The sequence below is a fragment of the Camelus dromedarius genome, chromosome 2 (assembly GCF_036321535.1).
Source record: "Camelus dromedarius isolate mCamDro1 chromosome 2, mCamDro1.pat, whole genome shotgun sequence".
NCBI classification, from domain to species: Eukaryota; Metazoa; Chordata; class Mammalia; order Artiodactyla; family Camelidae; genus Camelus; species Camelus dromedarius.
Window position 1 is genome coordinate 84,410,036 of NC_087437.1, and position 19,122 is coordinate 84,429,157.

The window sequence follows — 19,122 nt, forward strand, 5'->3', positions numbered from 1 at the left end:
ATGCATTTATGTTTTGTTCATTCTAAAATGTTATTATAGAGAAATGAAAAATCGTTCACTTAAAAAGTTGCAGTAGTACAATAAAATAAGATAAATATTTGTCTGTAAATCTTAAAAGGTTATATTTTATCAGTGCTGCTGTGCTGCTGATGCTATTTCTACATTTGATAGTTCATTTCTAAGAAACAGCATAGCCCATTTGGACAAAGCACAACTCGATCTGTCCATGAATCTTCTATCTATGGGTTTACATGTTAATTCATTGTTTTAATTGGGTATATTTTTCACATCATTACACTGACTAATGAAATTTCAAATACCTAGTAACCACAGGAAACACACAAATAGCTAAATCTATTTTTAGTTATTAAAAAGAAAAAAATTTTTAAATATATATTATCATATATTAAGTAGTTAATATAGTATATGATGCTAAGTGCTTTATGTTTATGATTTGTTTGATCTTTAAAACTCCCATGAAACAGTGAATATTATTAACTCCACTTTAGAGATAAGGAAATTTGCAGCTTTTGGTGTCACAGTAATGAGAAGTCATTGACTAAAGGGAGGGGCCATAAAGCTGGGTAGGATAGATCTACTCCTCAGATCATGAATGTTTATAAGAAGAATAATTCCATCTGAGTTTATTGCAGAAATAGACTTTTGAGAAATACATTGCAGTGTATGCCATTTGTCATTGACAGTTATATGTTGCTATGTCAATTGTTCATTCAACTTATTATGCATTGCATCTGTGGAATGCGACGTTTCAACATTTTGCACTGAATTACAAATGAACAAATAGTATATTTTAAATAAGTAAATTTAGGATCTACTAAAAGGCAGTATATGTACAGATCTAATAGAAACTGATTTTGGCATTTTGACGTAGTGCTAATACCATTAGTTGAAGAGTAAAACGATCAGTTAATCAACTTATCTCAACCTACAATCCATTTGTGAATTTCACCATGAGCTACCTATTCCTTTTCTTCCTTTTCCATCTCTCCAGCCTCCCTACCCTTCTCCTTCTCTTTTTATTCTTCCTCTTCTTCTTCCTCAGAGACTAGTTGCATTGTTTGGTTGTTATATTGTGTAGGTGGAGTCTCAGTATGTATCTACCTTCAACTTCAATATTCAATAGTAAGGTATCATATAATTAATTGATTAAATTGGTTTCTTAAATGTGTAAAAGCTTCTATATTATGAAAGTTATCATATTCATCTAGGCTTAAAGGAATAGGCTCAAGAATAATGATTTAAATTTAAGCATTAAAATTAATGCAATAATATATATTTTTAGAACACTTCTGAATCATATGAGAAAATTGAGAAAATTGCTTTTCCTCCTAATTGCATCCTATAAAAACATAGACTGAAGTAGTTATTTAACTAAAAAATTCAATCATAATGGAATTTCCTTTGAATGGAATTTACTTCTGTGAAAGGATCTTTTTAATGTCTCAGGCTTTTCGGACTATATCAAACAACACAGCCAGTAAAATTAATACATGTATACAATCAATTCAAATATTTATCAGGTTTGGTGGAAAATGTATTCATGAGGGATTGAAAAAATTTTAATAAATACACATGCTTTTATTTGCACAAAAGTATTATAACCAATTTTACATTGTTTAATTTAAAATTAACCACTGAGTTTACCTTTCAGTTATATGTATTGAACATAAATATTTTGATGTCCTCTAAAAGAATATTAATATGATGCTAAAGGTATCCATCATGAGAATATTTTATTTACAGCAATTATCCTCCAGTTAGTTTTGGATTACTTCAAAAGCATTTCTTTCATTGGAAAAGTTTACATTTTTTTCTGCCTTAGTGAACATTTATACCAAAGTAATGAAACAATTTTTTTCTTTTTTTAAATTGAAGTACAGTTGATTTACAATATTGTGTTAGTTTCAGGTGAACAACACAGTGATTATTTTTGAAGATTATATTCCATTATAGGTTAATACAAGATAATGAGTATACTTCCTTGCGCTATACAGTATATCCTTGTTGCTTACCTATTTTATATATAGTAGTTTGGATCTCTTGATCACAAACCTCTAATTTCTCCCTCCTCACTATCCTATCCCCTCTGGTAATCACAAGTTTCTTTTCTGTAGCTATGAGTCTGAGAAACAACTTAATTTCCAAATAAGATATTTCATTAACTACAGGAAATTAATAAACAAAGCATTTGTGATTTGTTACACATGGATTACATATTTGTTCATAGAAAATAACTTTCTAAATCCATGGTTATTATCCAGACAAATGCAATATTTAACTTTACATTGACAGCTTAAACTACTGAACCATTTGGGGGTTATGTATGTTGTTTAAACTTACGTGTAACTAATTTTATATGAAATTATAAATAGTCATTGTAAAATTTAACATTAATTACCACATAATCAGACTTTTTGAACTAAGAGATAAATTTGATTAAATAAGCTTGCATTGTAACATTTTTCAAGACATAATCACTATTATATATGAGAAAAATCTGTTGAAAAAGCCATCTAGAATAAAAGAATTCTATAAACTAATTCCTCAGTTACATAAATAAAATAATGTGTTATAATGGAATTTTATATGTTCCAAAAGAAAATGTCTGCTTAATATGAGTTCTATGTTATGATTTGAGATTTTCTCTCACAGTAATTAGTAGTATGATCTTGAATAAATCACCAAGTTCTTCTGTGCTTCATTATGCTCATTTGTAAAGGGAAGACATTTATTAAATAACTGCCAGTCTTTTTCCAAGATCAGAATTCTCATATTCTGTGTACTATATTTGCTGATAGAAGATGTCAACAGAAGAATTACAAGTAAACTGCTTGATAAAAGAATTTCCCTCTCATTTTATCAAAACAACATATAATTTACCTCAGATTTTTATCACAGTTTGATTATGGTTTTGAATTTTGTGCTTTAAATATTTATTTGTTTAACTTTAATGCAATTCTAACAAATAACAATTACAAATTTCACTTGATGTGTTAGGCAAAATTATCTTTTATTTTCCTTAAAATTAATAGTCTTAGGTGCATTTAAAGTTATATGCTGTATAGTATATTCAACCAAAATATACTGAGACTTGTAATTGACATGATTAAGGTGGTTTTCTGTATTGTAGCATAATTTCAATGAAGGCTGGAGATTTTATACTCAGTTTGCATTTGTCAGTTTTCTAGGTTTTTTTTTTTCTTTTATTACGTGCAATTAATCAGAAAACATTTTGAATTAGTTTTTTTGCCTGTTCATTTTTTTAATTATTTGTATATTATATTAGTTTAATGTTGCTATTAAATTGATCTATTTTTTTCAGAGCTGAAAACATTGTTCTAAGTCTATACTCACTTCATTTGTAGCTTGGGTATATAATTGATATTATATAGATTTTCCCATAGTTTAGTAGGAAAAAATTAAGTTTATTAATAATTTTAGGCCAATGGATATTGTATGAATCTAATGAGGTTATTGATAGATGTGATAGGCAAAATGGTTGCCCTCCAAAGATGTCCACATCCTAATACTGGGGTCCTTTGAATATGCTACCACATAGAACAAAAGGAAATTTGAAAATATGATTAAAGATCTTAAGATGTAGAGATCATTCTGGATTATCTGGTTGGTTCTGATCACAAGCGTACTTAGAAGAGGGAGACAGGAGGATCAAAGACAGAAAAAGGAGACAATGTCTGAACCAGAGGTTGTTGTGATGTACTTGCAAGATGAAGGATGGAGCCATTGAGCTGAGAATGAAGGTGGCCTTTAGAAGCTGGAAAAGACAAAGAAACAGATTCTCCCTGAAGGCTCTGGAAGGAATATAACACTGACAATACCTTGATTTTAAAATTCTAATCTCCAGAAAAATTTCATCTTTTTAAAGTAATTAACTTTGTGGTAACTTGTCATTGCAGCAATAGGAAACTAATACAATAGCTCTTAAGTATGTTTGTATGTTTCCTTTGTGTCTCTGCTTGTTCCCTAGATCTTTTGTCAATCTTTTGGATTCAGTGTCTTATGAAAACCAGTACTGCTATTAAGCTTTGTACTACTATTTGATATTATTAAACAAATGAAGTAAAATTAATTAATATTTTCCTAAAACAGTACTACAAACTGCTTTTCACACATAATGTCACTTATGTCATCAATAGAGAGAAATCTAAATTTATTTAATAGTTGTATAATATTTCATAGAATAGAGATAGTTTAACGATTCTTCTGCAAACGGGTATTTATGCTTCTTTCCTTTTTTTAACTACTAAAAATTGTACAGTGAACTCCTTTGTAAAACAATACATTGATTTTAACTTTAAATATTTAATCACTTTTATAATTTCTTTCCACTTCTTGGCCAATTTTGGTATTTTACACTTTACATGAAACTAATCCATATCACCTAGACTTAATTTTACTTTTTTCTTGAATAATATGTATTAGTCTCTCATAATTTTTATAAGCTCCTCTGTCATATTCTGGTAATATTCATCTACACACATACACACACATACACACAAACTTACATATGTGTGTGTGCATGTTTGTGTATTTTTAATTTGACTGTTTTTCTCTTCTAATCAATATCAAAGAAAACTACTTATTATATTGGTAATTTGAAAACATATAATATACTTCATTTATCCTTTTTTTCCCATTTCATTATTTTCAGCATTAACCTTTACTAATTTCTCTTCCTACTTTTGGTTTAACTTCTTTTTCATTTATATTAATACGTTGTCTCATGACTTCTAGCCATTAAATTCATGTTCCAGGCATCAATGAGGAGAAAAAGAGAAGGCAAAATAGGTATGCATCCCAGCATAGTCTGCAAACATTTAGTAGCCTTCCAGCCATCACATCGAAACCTCTGCATATACCTATTGCCTAGCACTTGGTTGCATAGCTCTTCCATCTCCAAGGTATGGCAGAAAATGTAATGTTTTATTTGGATATACTGTTGCCATAAGTAAAACTGAATTTCTATTACCAAGGAAGAGAAATAAAATGGGTATCAGATAGTTACTAACAGTTTCTGCTGCATGTCAATCATTATTCTAGGTGTGATGGTTAAAATGTTTTTTGTTTTTGCTTTTGTTTTTCCATTCCTTATACTTTCAAGGTCCTGGGTTTTGTTGAAATCTAGTTTTAGGGTTTCCCTTGCAATTTGTCTCATTTCTTTTAAGAAAACTTACTTTACAGCACTACTATGATTTCCCAATTATAGTAACATTTAGAGTCAAATACAAATCCATTTAGAGTCAATTATGTAAATTACAAGTCATCACTTATCACTCTTTGTCCAACATGATCCTCACTTTTACAATATTTTAGTTCTGATTTAATTGTCACTTGGTCATTGAATTTTTCTCAGAAACACACAGATTATATAAAATCTGAGTCCATTTATATCTGAAAATGTCATTCCTTTTCTCTGACAGGTGAATAATAATTTGAATCTAACTCCTTTGGTCTCATTAGATTATATTTCATTGACTGCTGAGTTTTAATATTATAAATAAGTCAGATATTAGTCAGATTCTCTTTCCTCTAAAAGTTACTTGCTCTTTGAGAAGCTTATAAGATTTTATATTACTGTTGGGATTAAAATTTTTCATTAGGATATATCCGTGTAAATGACCTTTTTAGTAATCCTCCTTGGGACCTAGGGAACCTTGTCAATCTTCAGGCATAAATCTTTCTTCAAATAAAAGAAAATTTCTTGATTTGTTTAAGTAGTACCTCTCCTGTACAACTTCCTTTATAAACATATTTCAAGACTCCTTTCATATGCATGAAAATTTTCTTGTCTATGCCCTCAATAACTCATCTTTTCATTAGTGATTGCCATCATTTATACTCTCTCTACATATTTTATATTTCTTTTAGTAGATCTTCCTAGTCAATTTAACTTTCATCCATAAGTATCTTTTAACTATTGAAAAATTTAAGTTGAAAATCTATTTTGTTTTGTGGTTGTTTTCCACAAATTATATTTGATGTGCTTCACAGATTTTATTACTTACTTTATTTCATCTGACATTTCCAGTAGTTCCATTTCTTGTGAGATGACTCTGTGTTTCTTTCTCTGTTTTTTATTTTGTTGGTCTTTTTTCTTCTTGCTCATGCTTTAAAACACAGTGACATCACAGGCAATAATCATCCCTGCTAGCATACATAAGTCACTACAGCAACTGGGAACAACTCAGCCTAGCAGGGCAGCTATATTCGTGGTCCTCCTGTTCTTTAAGCACCTCACTCAAGAGGGTACGGTAGACGTAATTTTCCCCTTAGGATGCTCAAAATAATGGAGTTTGATCTAGCTCTCAAGATCAAACCAAACAGGCTATGTGTTGTTGAGAGTTATCTTGACCTCTGGTGCATAGCATCTATTCTATTCCTGGTAAGAAACCATGTTTATTTTTGTTTGTTTTTATAAATAGAAAAACTTCTTTCCCATTTTTCAGTCCAAGTAGCTTAGAAGAAAATGACCCTACCCCAACATTCAGGGGAGTTTGTTTGACTGAAAACACAGTAGTCAGCACATTTTATTCTGAGTAGCTCTATCGACTGGCTCAAAGAATGACCATAGAGCTGAGAACAGTCTGTTGAGGCACAAGGCATTTATAGACTGAGAAGTTCATTTCTCCACCAGTTTTATATTTGAAAGGAAAGACCTAGAATAGCTTAAAGTCTTCTTCACACCATGCAAAGCCTTATAAGTCAACATAGATCAGAAAAGAGCTGAGTACTGGGCAGACTTTGTGTTCCTGAGAAGCAAGTCTGAAGCGTATGTTACCTCTGACGTTTTCAATTGTATGAAAAAGAAAATGCTTCTTTTGCTAAGGAGTTTAAAAAGTGATTTTTGAAATATCATAAATAATGAATTATCACTGAATGAGCTTGTGTAACTCAAACCTAGATCAAGAAACAGAACATTGTCACTACCCCAGAAGCTCCTTTTCTGCTTTCTAAATTAGTGACATCCAAGGGTAACTGCTCCCCTGCAGTCTAACAGTATAGATTAGTTTTGTCATTTTTGAATGTATATTATTTTTCTTTTTTGGTATGGATTCTTTGGCTTAATATTTTGTTTGTGAGATTCATTAATATTGTCATGTATAATTCCAGTTTATTTTTATTGATATTCTGGATTTTATTGTGTGAATACACCACAATTTATTTATCCATTTTTCTGCTGATAAGCATTTGGGTAGTTTCTATTGGAGGCTATTATTTATAGTAATGTTCTGAACATACCAGAAGTTGTTTTTCAGTGAACATATGTATACATTCTTCTGGGTGTATACCTAGGCATATGATTACCAGGCCAAAGGACAGGCACATATTTGGGTTCAGTATATGCTGACAATTTTTCATAACAGTTATAAAAACTCATACTCCTACCAGAAATACATGAGAATTCTATTTCTTACACAGTTTTGTTAATGCCAATATTTTCATTAAAGACTTAAAATGGTGAGTTTTCTGTCTCTTGAAATAATTTATTATTATTAAAAACCTTCCTGTTTTATTGGCTTTCCTGGTCTGGCTGTTTTATGTTACAGAGGAAACTTGGCAGGGGGCAGTGGGTAGCAGGGAAAATTGTTTATTCATGTCAAACTCATCTGATCTAGGCTTGACCTAGCTCAGCTCTAAGCTGTGAGTTGGGTTCAGATCTGTTCCATATATATCTGATTCCTCTGGGACTTACACTGTCTGGGATATATACAAGAGAGGTGAATCGAAGTACTTAATGCCTCTTAAGGCAAGGATTAAAAATCTTTGCTCATTAGAAAAAATCTGCTGCTCATTGATTGGAGATCAAGCAAAGGCTCCACTTGAAGTGGATCTGTTACACAATGATGCTTGCATTCCTCTTGTGTTGCCTACAGTCTTCAGAATTAGTCTTCACTGATTCTGAGACAGGAATGGGGCAGTGCACAGCCATTCAAGGAATGCCACAGCAATTAACATCAAAATGGTGAAAGATTCAACCCCCAGTTGGCCTTGAGGCTCAGGATGATGGGAGATTTAACTTCTAGTAGATCTTGAGCTTCATTATACGCCCATTGCAATATATTAACATGGTGAATAACACGCCCACAGGCACCATGGCAGTCTGAAGGCTAGACACAGAAGGTCAGAGAGTGGGAAATGGCCAACTTCCTGGGAATCCCAGCCTCTTCCCCAGACTACTTAGACTGGTCCTTCCACTTATTAGCATACGAAGCCACCAAGCCCATAAAAACCAGCAACATGGTGCCTCGCGGTCGCCCCTCTCTCTCCCTCCTCAGAGACTGCCCACATTCTGTCTATGGAGTGTGTACCTACTTTTAATCTGAGCACCCAACCCCCAAACCTTGTGGCCTTTCTCTTGCCTTTCAATGTATCTCTCTGAATAAATCTACCTTCACTCAACTGTGGCTTGGTCTTGAATTCTTTCCTGCATGAATCCAAGGACCTACACTTGGCGGAGCACGTCCCAGGGGCTCAACCAAGACCTACGACACAGCCCTCCTCCTGCGCCACATATGTTTTCCTGCATCAATTCTAGTACAATAACTAGGTTAAATCTTTCTGAAGCCTAAAGAGAGGGGTACACTCCCTACTGCTGAGAGACAGTGATTGTTTAAAGGAAGAGCTGCTGCATCTGGCTAAAGTATACTGGCAATAATCAACATGACATGTCTGGGAATATGCCTTATGGATACTGGACCAGGGAGAAAAGAATAAGAAAGACTTAAAAAATGAGAGTATTCTTCCATAACTCAGGCAAAGAGTTCATGTTGTCTATTTATATGCTGCTGGCTATTGAAATGAGACAATTAGAAATTTAAATTAGAAAAGAAAGGCTAATACTTAAATAGATAGAATTTCCAGGACTGCCTTAGTATCGTATTGAGGAAGGGCCCAAAATGTTCAGAGAGGTAAACTTGATAGAATTGATTTGTCATATAAGACCAAAGTATATGCCATTTGATTATTGGAACACTCCTTTTACTAAAATGATAAAGAATATGTAAATGGAAAGAGGATACTTACATTGCTGAATAGTTCACTGGTGTATTTTTTTCTCTAGGCCAGGGCTGATAACAGGAAATGCTGTTGTAAACCGATCTCTTCATTGTCATTGTATGTTTTAGGTATGCAGATTAGCAGATGCCAGGTGGCACCATTTAATTCAATGGCAAGGTGAACATAATTGCATAATGGACCATAAGGTCAGAAAGCCCTCATCAATAGATAATAGGCCTATGATAGTAGCTAATAGACCATAGCTTTCCTAAGGACAAAGGCAGATGAGCAGTCAAGAAGTACAGTACTTGACTTATATATCCCAAAGTTATCAAGAGTAGGCAAAGAGAAGACTGATGTCAGATATCACAGCATAAAATCGCAATTTCTGTCTTAGTTTCTAGACCTGAGTCAGTTCTCAGACATAAAGCATATTGACTGATAGGAAGGCCATGACCATAATGTAGAAGCCTGAAATGCAATACGAATATACTCAGCAGTCATTCACCCAATGGTTTGCCAAATTGGCCTAAATATATTTACAAGAAGAATGGCACAAAGGGGAAAGGAGAATACAACTATCCTTTCAGGGCCTTTGGATACTGGGTATTAGCTGACATTGACACCAGAGAATGCAAGATACCATCACAGTACCCTGTTAACATGAGGGTGTGCAAAGGCCATATGATAAATGACAACCTGGTGCTGGTTCATCTCATGGTGGATCTAATAGGTCATAGATTCATTTTATGGTCATTTCCCTGGTTCCTGAGTACAAACTCAGGGTGGATATAATTATTGGCTGGCAGGTTACTGATATTGGTTCTCTTCCTTGTAGAGTAAGAAGCATTACAGAAGGAAATCCAAAAGAAACCACCTGACTCTGTTACCACTGGAGACGACAGTGAATAAGAAATCATATTGCAACCTAAGTAGAAGAAGAAAAATACACAGCACACTCAAAAATGTAAAAGATTCAGGTATTATCCTCAGTTATTTAAAAAAGGTAGTCCTCATAAGATTTTTAATTCATTGTTATGACTCCTGAAAAAACCACAAAGACCATGGCTGTTGCTGATGGACCGTCATACACTGAACCAAGTGTAGTACAACCACAGTGTCTGTGAGGAGGTGGTATGTTTACTAGAACACACCAACATAGCCTCAGGTACTTGGTTTGCCCCATTGACCTAGAAAATATGTTCTTTTTGATCCCAGTCAAAAAGGAAGATCCAACGCGGTTTACATTTACATTCAACACATACCTCTAAGACTATGCTAATCTCTTGCTCTTTAGCACAATAGGCACAATATAGATAGAACGGATCTTGACAATCTAAAGAACACCATGAAGGTCTACCATATTGATGACAGTATTTTAATCGAATGTGTAAAGCAGGAAATGGCAAGTACTCTGGATGGCAAGAGTGCAGACATAAACCCTAAACAGCCCAAGGGCTTGACACATTAGTAAAGTTTTCAGAGGTCAATTTTAAGGGCATTCCAGGACATTCTATGTGTGTCAGTTGGCGAAGTTCAGTTTCATCCTGCTGTTTGGCTGGTTTTGGCTACTGGCTTTATTCTACTTCTTTCATCTTATTCTCTGTGTCCAAAACAGAAGAAGCAGCTTCTATTTGGGCTCTTTATGGTTCCTGGACCCAATTCCAATGATTGTGTGGGAGCAGTTTCCACACAACACCAAGAAATTCTCAGGCAGCAGCTGTGTCTGAGAATTCAATTCAATTCTAACACTATCTACCCAGAAATAGCATCAGATCCCACAGGTTAAAGGGACAATCCTACAAGACTTCTACTCATCCCACTTCAGATGCCAGTTGTAGGACCAGACTATTACTTGTGCTTCTGACTGACTAGCTAGACGGAAAGTCCTTACAACCCCTCCTTGTTTTCAAGGCTAGTTGCAAGGCTATGTTGTTACCTGTATTTCTGACCAACTGGCTATAAATCAGAGGTTCCCACATACCTCCTCTTTGGGGTCAATTAATTTGCCAGAGCAGCTCCCACAACTCAAGAGAAACATTTTACTTAATAGATCACTGGTTTATTATAAAAAGATATATTATAACTCAAGAAAAGCCATATGGAAGAGATACAAAGGGCAAGATATGGGGAAAGAGTGCAGAGCTTCCATGTCCTCCCTGAGAGCGCCACTCTGCCAGCACTTCTAGGTGTTCACCAACACTCTGACACTTCTTTTGGGTTTTTAAGGAGGCAGCATTACATATGTCTGTTTGATTAAATCATTGGTCACTGGCAATTGATCCAACCTTCAGCCCCTCTCCCCTCTTGGATCTGGAGGCGAGGGGCACCATTACCTAAATTTCCAACCTTCTAATCACACAGTTGTCTCCTCTAGTAACCAGCTCCCATCCTTAGGGAGATTTTTCCAAAGTCACCTCATTAGAATAACAAAAGACACATTAACCCTCTCATCACTTTGGAAAGCCCAAGGGTTTTGGAAGCTCTGTGCCAGAAATGGAGCCCAAACTAAATATATATATATAGATCTTATTAAGTCACAGTATCACAGGGGCATTTTCTCTTTTTGGCAGAGGCTGGAAATTCCCAAAGAAGGGAGCAGAAATAATCCATGCATTTTAAAGCCTAGGCTTGGAGATAGCATACTGTCACTTCCAACTACATTCTACTGACCAAAGCAAGTCACATGGATAAAGCCCACAATCATTGGAGCAGAGGGGTATTATATTTCTCCAGTGCAAGTTGAAGGGAGGAAACACAAATTTGCAAAACAATTATACGACATCCTCCAAGGTAAATAAGTTATTGCATCACATACCTCCTACTATTTAGGGGAAAAAAAGTATCTTTGGTTTTCCACTACAAAAATGGTATTTTCTATATGTCCATGTGCATTTGGGAATTGCATATGCCACACTTGGGAATGCTGCTCTAACCTGTTTATTAGATGATTCAAAACACTACCAGTTGAATGGGGCTCAAGAAGAAAGAAATTAGAGCAGATTTAAGCAGTTTGTAAGTTATATGACCTGACAGAGTCAATGTGGGTAAAGATCCTATGTGGAATCGCTAGCAAGCTCCAATAGAAGAATATCAGTACAGACCTCTTAGACGCTGGAGTAAGGAAATGCCATCTGCAGCAGAGAATTACTCACCAGCAGTAAAGCAGCTTTTGTTTCATTACACTTAGTAGAGACTGTTCTTGAATGTGAGAGAAAATGTAACTATGTTATCAGAGTCGTTCTGGTAGTATTGTCACCTACACTAAGTCATACGTTTTGGTGGAACAGCAGCAATACACTACACGATAGTACATTCAGTTAGGGTATTAATAAGTCCAGGCTGCGCAAGAAACTACATCAAAAGATAGTGTTATTTACCTTCCCGAGTCAGTCTCCACCAAGGGTCCTCCTGCCCAGAGTTCGTCAAGCCAACAGAAGGAGATGGAGTTAGCTTCAGAAGCAAAGGAAAGCGTTACCCTTTGATCAGAGAATGGAGAGGTGTGAGCCCGAGCTCTAGAGCACACGCTCTCCCTGTTGGCCGTGAGGAGGGCTGCTCTATAGGGATCCCGTCACCGGGGCGCGGAGGGGCGGAGTTCTCGCGGGGCGCGCAGCTGTGCTGCTCATGCTCCAGATCGCAGTGCTCGGCGCAGCGTCTCTACGCACAGCACGCTGCCGCCATCTTGAACTGAGGTGTCCCGGGCAGCGTCTCTGCGCTGAGCTGAGGTGCCTGTGGAGCTGAGGTGTCAGTGCAGCCATTTTGTGCGAGGAGCTCCGGTCTGAAGGGCCGAGTGTGAGGCGTCTGTGCACAACAACCTACAAGTAAGTGAAACTAGACAAAGCACTAAGGAAAAAAGGTTAGACTTTATCTTATTACTCAGATTCTATTTTTATTTTCTGGGAATTGTTAATGGGCTGTGCAGGTGACCAATTTCTCCTCTGTCCTGCTTCTCATTCCCGAGGGATGCTGAGGGGCCAAAGTTTGCCTTCTGTAACTACTTCTTCCTGCTGATTGGGGCGTTGTCATAACCCAGGTGGAGGAGGAGAACTTCTCCTCAGCTACCTTTCCATATGTTTGTCACAAAGCCTGGACTCCATTACTGAGTGACCAACATTTCTCTAACCTTTTAGAGACGTGCTGCATTCCTTTTTTGGTGACCTCTACAATGAATCAATGCCACCTTTTTTGGAAGCTGTACTGCTTCTAAGAGCTTCAATATGCCAAAGCCACGTTTCACCTGTTTATTCTCCAAAGCATACAGCTTTCCTTCTAAATAGCCCCATGTACATGTAAGATGGCATTGCATACTGGGAATCTATGTAGACATTTAAGATTTTTCCTGTCCCAATCTCTAAGGCTCCGGTGAGGGCTAACAGCTCCATCTTTTCAGCAGAAGTGGAGGTAGTGGCCAGGATCTGCTATTCCATTCCCTTTGGTGGCTGCGAGGGCATTCTCCGTTCCAGCGTCTCTGTTGTTAACATATGCTGTACTGATTCAGTCCTAGTCTCCTTGGCTTGCTATCCCTTGGTGGGGCCAGGGGATCGCTCACTGTAATTGAGAATCTCTGTGGGAAGTTAGTCCAGATTCCTGTGCTGACTAGTCGACACTGGAGGGCGGCAGGTGAGCTTGCCTCTGGACCTTTTTAATCCTCTGACTTCTCCTCCTCTCAGCTATTAAACACCCAGTAAGTAACCTCCACCAGATGAGAGGTAGGGGTATCTGGTTCTACTTCAGTTTCTGAAGTTTATTCCTAATGTCTAGGGCACTTTGAGAAATGAAATAGGACCTCATGAGTGTGTTCCTTCCAATGACTCAAGGTCAGTTGTAGTATATAGATTCAGAGGGATTCCCTGATGTGCTCTAGAAATGCCAAAGTGTTTTCTGCCAGCTCCAGGTTGATTTCCTTTATCTTATTCCCATGGCATGTTTCTTTCCTGCTGCCTGGATTCGCTTTAGGATCATATTTTTATGATGGGTTAGCCTCTGTCTTCCACACAGTGTCTTGGTGGTCCCAGTTGGGTTCATTTTCCAGGCATGCTTGATTCCCTGGTGTGAAAATAACATGGCCTGCATTGTTTCTGTTCTCTTTGTCTGTTTCCACTCTGGCTTTTGAAAGATCATGGCCTTTTCTTCCCCTGTTAGGAGTACATTGAAGGAGGCTCTGAATGTCTCCCCAGGTAGGTTCATGGGTCTGAAAGATTCTCCTAGTCAGATTTAGGAATCCCTCTGGATCTTTCCTCAATCCCTTACTATGACTTCTCCAATTATACAGATTGGGAGTGGTAAATGGGGTGGGTACCTGGACGAGCCCTCCTTCTCCACTGGGGACCTGCTTCAAAGGGAGTACTGTTCCTGGTGGGTTGTTGGACTCTCACAGATAATTAGTCCTGCTTTGTGTACTTGCTGGACAGGGTAATGGAGGAGGCCTGTCTGGCCTATGGCTCAAGTCAGGATCTAAGAAGGAAGAGGTTAGGGAGGGAGCAGTAGGAAGAGGGTTAGGGAGGAGAATAAGATGGTCCTCAGGGGGAGAATCAGGGACTGGTATTACCTCAGTGGAGGAGACCCCATATCCCTTTTGAAGGCCTTTGTTCTGATGTAAGTTCATAAAATATTGGGTGTAGGGAATTTCATCTCATTTCTTTTGTCTCTGGCATAGCAGGCCAGTTATACAATGGTTTTGTAGTTTAGAGACAGACTGATGAAGCCCAATGAGGGGGAAAAAAAGGTTAGACTTTATTTTATTCCCCACATTCTACTTTTATTTCCCAGAATTGTTAAATGGGCTTTGCTGTTAACAACAGCCTAGACCCAGTGTCACACACATCCATTGCACAAATGTGTCTTTAATTTACACTATAGGCACTGTAGGATCTTTCCTATGACCACATGATACAGGAGAAAACAAACAGGCAAGCAAACTCAGATTGGGTTATGCTTAAGTTGGCTGAAATATGGAAATGGATTTTCACTGCAGTATAGCTTCTGTTGGAGTCAGTACTAAAGTATATTAGTGAGAGGGAATCCTTCCACCTGGCAGATCTTTGATCAGTGTATCTGGCCATTAATTTTGCAGAAAAAGGAAGAAATGGTTGGTGATAAGGGTTTTCAAATTTTGGAGCAGTAATGATTGGCTTGACTGGGTGGGAGGGGACCTAGAATGAATATGATTAGAAGCTCAAAGAAAGAAGGTATTGAGAGGAAGTGTATGATTGAAACTATAGTAGAAAGTATAAAAGTGTAAATACTTCTGTGTTCAGTCAATGGCCAACAGCAAACACCAACTGAAGGAAAAGAATTGAACAAACTGACAAGTAGGATAACTTATCCGTCATACATCATGTCAGCCAGTTTCTCTCCTTGGCCGCCTGATACTTGTGAAAAATCCCATGCCATGGTGGCAGAGATAAAGGCTATAGATAGGTCCAATTACGTGGGATCCCTCTCACCAAGGATGATGTAGCTATTGCCAGGGAGGAATGTTTAGATTGTAAGCAGCAAAGACGGAGGTGGATTCCTTGCTGTGGTACGAACTTTTAAGGAGATCATTGAGCCATATGATGGTAAGCTACTGTACACCCCTTATACTCAAAGGAGGCAGAATTTCATCCTTACTGTAACTGATATGTATTTCTGATGTGGGTTTCCTTTTCCTGCCTGCTTCCATAGCCAGGACCATTATCTGAGAGTTCATAAAAATGTCTAATTTACCTAATGAGATCCTATGTAACTTCAAAACAAGGAAACCATTATATGGCAAAGAACACATAAAAGTAGGATCAAATAATCAAACAATGTGCCCCATCATCATCATCCAGAATCTGAAAGCTGTATTAAAAGTTAGAATGATACTTCTAAACATGCAGCTAGGATGCCAAGGAGGCCATGACACCCTATGAATTTCGGGTGTATGTTTTCAAGATGTAGTATATACTTTGAACTAATAACCACTTTGTGGTGCTGTATTCTTGATAGTTAGAATTTGAGACTAAGGCTCTGCCCCATTCCAAGAAGAGTAGAAGAAAAGACATGGGTTCTGCAGTAAATGCTTAGGATTTGGGATTAAATCTCTTAAGTAAGATAGAATATTATTCAATCCAGATCTATGGGGAAGGCTAGTTACTCCAGATCAATATATGGATGAGTGGTTGGTTGGAAAATGGATTATTTGCCCCAATCAGACTTGTATAAATTATATTACCTTCATGAAAGTCAAAAATAATTTTTGAGTAAAAGTATACAGAATAATACACTGGAACATGTTATAATTTAAAATATGCCATACTTGGGAGCAGCCATCTATCAGTAAATTCAGAATAGACATGTTGGTAGGATCCTAAGATTGAAGAGGCAGAACCTTGGAGAAATCTCTTAGGATTTAGCAAATATTGACTATTAACAAATTTTCCCAAGCTGAAAATTTTATTATGACTATTCAAGACATTTTTATAAAGCTATATAGTTATTAGAGCAGCACTGTGAATAAAAATGTCCTAGGGAATAAAAGTCTTTCACTATATACACTCACATTTCTTTCTGTATACTTATATCACTCAGTTCTTAGTTGAGAACAATAGAAACCAATTCTGACTGAATTAAGCAAAAAATAAATGTATTGAAGGGATATTGACTAGCTCAAGGAATCAATAGACAGGCAAGAGAATTAGGTTCAGAATACCACAAGGATTTGAGAATCTAGTTTGCACAAATAGCCAAGGTACAGTGTGTTTCAGATGACTGGCTGAGCAGTCAATATTGCTTAACTCTTAACTCCATTCCAGCTGGATTCCTGCCACTGCCACCATATGGAGTCATTCTTTGACTATCAATTTTGTCTTATGCTTTATTTCTTAAATATTTAAATTTCTGGGAGCTTTATTTAAGTGCCTAGTCATGCTCTGGCTGCCATAAAATGGAAAGAAGGAACATATGACTAAATAAATTTATAGAACTATCTGATCTTTCCAAAACATATGCTGAGACTGAACTCAAGTGACAAAGGTTCCTTTGATTTCTGATGTATCAGAAAAGAGGATTTTGCTACTGAAATAATCCAAGATAGTTGACATTGTGTTCTGAACGATGCTACTTAATATATGTCTTGAATTGTCTTCTTGATACTAAATACCTCTGTGTCTGTGGCACACATCAGGTGTTTATCTTCATGAGGTCTGACATTGTGAATGGATTACTTACCAGGATATTGAGACAAGAAAAAATTATAGTTTATTATATTGAAGTTTAGATCAATGTAATTTCATAAGTGTGTACACCTGGTTGACATCATTTACCATTTTATTATATTTCTATTGTTGTAGACCCTATTGATTTTTGCCTTAATAACTAATAATACTATTGTGGGACTCAATTATCTTATAAGTCAATATTAAATCATAAGTAAATATTCAAAAAAGAAACTTGTAGTAAGAGGTGATTATTGTAGTGATGATTTACATCTAAATTTATATTAATGAAATTCTTTATAAGGAGAATAAGATAAGTAAAGTTTGCCATGATATTTAAAGCTTGCCTATCAGGAATGTAGACCTTTCTTCTGTACCTAATTAATAAGGATAAGTATTCCACAATCCTGTGGCACTATGGGCCCAGATCAAATACTTAGAAGAACAATTCCATCAGCCCAGGTGATGCACACAGCTGCTGGTTGGGCCCAAGGCTGTCACATATGGTTGTGCAGTTTGTTAATAGCACAAAGGCATGTGGCTGAGGGAAGCAGTAAAGGCTGACATCTATCTAGTCTACTGCTGGCAGAGCCATGTCCCTCAGGGAACATTCATCTGCTCCAAGGTGGTGGTGTTGAAGTCCTTCCAGGGTGCTCTGTTGTACCAGTTGTGGGCTTATAACTTGGGCCCCTTCCCAGTGTGTGAACTAATTTCATGTGGGCTCTGGCTGGATAAATCAGCATGTTGGGGTTTCTTCCTTCTTGGAATAGCACTGAGGTTTGACAGAAAATCCAGGGTAAAATTTTCATCCTAAGTGACTTGTTTGACATTTAGTAAAAGAGTTCTCCTACAGTTGATCCTCTCCAAATGAGACTTTGATAGAATGATATTGATTTATGTTAATGAAAACATATGTGATCCCTGGAGAAGTAATCTTATTTGACTTACTGCCTCGGCTCCAGGACGTGGGTACTAAGTTTTCCCCTTTTATAGATTTCCTAAAAGCAAAGTAACAATCCCAAATCTGTCAAATAAAATAATTTTTATTTTTTAATGGAAAGGACCTTGTTTCAGAACGAATAACTGCGTATCAGTGAATATACAGTCTCCGTTTGTGTTGGTCTTTGGAGACTGGAAGTGTAGTATTCTTCCTTCTTTTAGCATTGCTGCACAGCTTTCTATGATCTGATATTTGGCCTCTATAGTGGAATCAAGGAATTAATGCTTCTCTAATTGTAAATTGAAACCCAAATCCATAGTCTCACGTCCTAGTGATTCTCATACTTTTTTTTGAAAAAAGGAAGGCTGCCACCCAAATGACTTTCAAAATGAGTTATATTTCCTCCTCCAAATGTTAGCAAGCAAGACGGGGAGCAATGGTAAAATCATCTGTTGCCCGATTTTTGAGAAGAGGGAAAAAATTGACACTACAGGAGATTCTAGGAGATCAGTAACGACTATGAGGGAAAATGTACTTAAGAAACAATTATTTCATGAGTTTTATCTTCTGCTGAGACATTTGAAAAGAGTTATTTTGTTATTTTTGTTACCTGTGAACCAGTTTTTCATTAATAATGTAAAGAGTGTCATAGTGCCGTGCAGTGATGCTCTCTGTTTATGTGAAAAGAGTTTAAGCATTTCAAATATGACTTACAGATCATTCCAACAAGAAACCCACATGCTCAAAAAGTTTTTCCTCTTATGTTGGGATTTGCTAATTATGCTAATAAAAAGCTCTTAATTTTAGCAGTAATATGAGGTAAAGAAGTAAATTTGCCATTTCAAATGTCTAACTCAGAGTGAAGCATACATGGAGGACACAGCCTTCTACAGGAGCAATTGTGGGATGAATATTGCTAACTGAAAATGAGTATCTTAGCTAATGTTCTTGTTACAGGTTTTC